The sequence below is a fragment of the Sinocyclocheilus grahami genome, unplaced genomic scaffold, assembly GCF_001515645.1.
Source record: "Sinocyclocheilus grahami isolate Dianchi unplaced genomic scaffold, SAMN03320097.WGS_v1.1 scaffold47.1, whole genome shotgun sequence".
In the NCBI taxonomy this organism is placed as follows: domain Eukaryota; kingdom Metazoa; phylum Chordata; class Actinopteri; order Cypriniformes; family Cyprinidae; genus Sinocyclocheilus; species Sinocyclocheilus grahami.
The window spans coordinates 1,204,949-1,206,772 of NW_015505226.1; positions in this window are offsets into that span (position 1 = coordinate 1,204,949).

Genomic DNA, 1,824 nt, shown 5'->3' on the forward strand with positions numbered 1-1,824 from the left:
TAGTTCATGCAAAAATGAAAATTCAACATCATCCTCTCTCTCATGTTGCTCAAAACCTGTATGACTTTATTTTAATGGAAAGTACAGTTTGTTTTTTTTTTACAATGAAAGTAGTGACTATGACTGTGAAGCTCCAAAAAGATTGAATTATCTCCAAAAGTAGTTACGACTCATGTTTTCTGAAACGGTATAATTGCTTTGTGCAAGGAACTGCTCAAAATTTAAGACATTATTTGCTAAAGATTTTCCCAGATTTTTTTTCTTCCAAGTTTAAATGTCACATTCATGATAAACTTGAGAGCTTCTTTTTGTACAACTGCATGATAAATGTTAAACTCTCCTTTGAATCAGCAATATAAGATGGGTTTATATTCTGAAAACTCTTCACACAGCTCATATCACTGATGATGCCTTTTATTGTGCAGAAACAGTATTTTTTAAACCAAAATCGGTCCATTCTAAGTCAAACAGGTGTTAGACAGCTCCTGCTACATCTCCTCAAAGGTCGAACTGAACATCTTCAAACATTCACACACATCTTAATGTAATGGTTACCAGCTTTCACCATTAAAAAAATAAAGTATAAACAAAATGTAAAAATTAAAAAAACGACAACTACTTATACCACTAAAATGTAAAAGACAAAGACCAAAGAGCTGAGCAAATTGATCAAATGACATTTTCAACACTGATTATGAGGTGTGCAAAACTGTGAGGTTGATGTGAATCTGTTCTGTCAGTAATACTGCATGTTGGACTACTGCATATGTGTGCATCCACATACATGTGTGAGGATGTAAACTGCAGGTACTATCACAGCGGGAGTGTTGATTCTGATATTGGCAGATTGTACATCCATCACTACTAGCATTTGTAGTTTGGAAACACGGCAAATTAATGTAGATTCAAATAAAAAAAAACACATACGTACATACAAAAAGATGTGTGGCAAATCAAAGATTGCATGCACACCAAACACACACACACACAGTCCAGCTTTATCGTATAAAGCGACTGACACTTTCACATGAACATGTCAATAATACGACAACATCCACAGTCAGAAAGAGAAGGAAACATTACAGACATGTATAATATGATAACAGCATTATGTCATTCGTAATAGTGTAAAGAAACATATAAAAATACAAAAATAGGACAGTTACAATATGAAGATATGAGATACACAGACCACAGCTGCAAACATAGCTTTAAAATCCCTTGTCCCTACTCATCAGGTAGTTGCCACTAATTTGTAAAACAAAACGTTTTTCCTTCATGTCATAAATACTTTCTGTGGGTTTGGCCTGTTACTGAAACACCCGTGTGTACACACACACACACACACACACACTCTTTAACCCTTGTGTGTCCTTTTCATTTTTGTTATTTTGATCATTTTGGCTGTTAATGTAAACGGCATAAATTTTGTCAAAAATGGGTATTTTTTATTGGGATTCTATTTTACTCTAGGTATAAAAATTTGTTACACTCAGGACCTTAAGGACAAAAATGTCCCCACTGAAACCCATTAAAACAGCTATATTTAATCCCAGTGCCATTAAGCATAAAATTATGGATTCTTTGTTAATAGGCTCTCATTCTTCAACATTTTTACTACGTTTAAATTTTTTTATTTTACTATTTTTCATATTTATAGTGTGGTTCTTATGTGTGTACTGAAAAATTTGTGTGTGAGAATGTTATTTCATTTGAGTTAAGGTTTATTTTATTTCAAGTGATGAAAACATTTTAAAAATGATTTTAGTTTTAGTGCTTAGTACATGGAAAATAATTACTATTTTTCATAAAAAAACAGTGGCA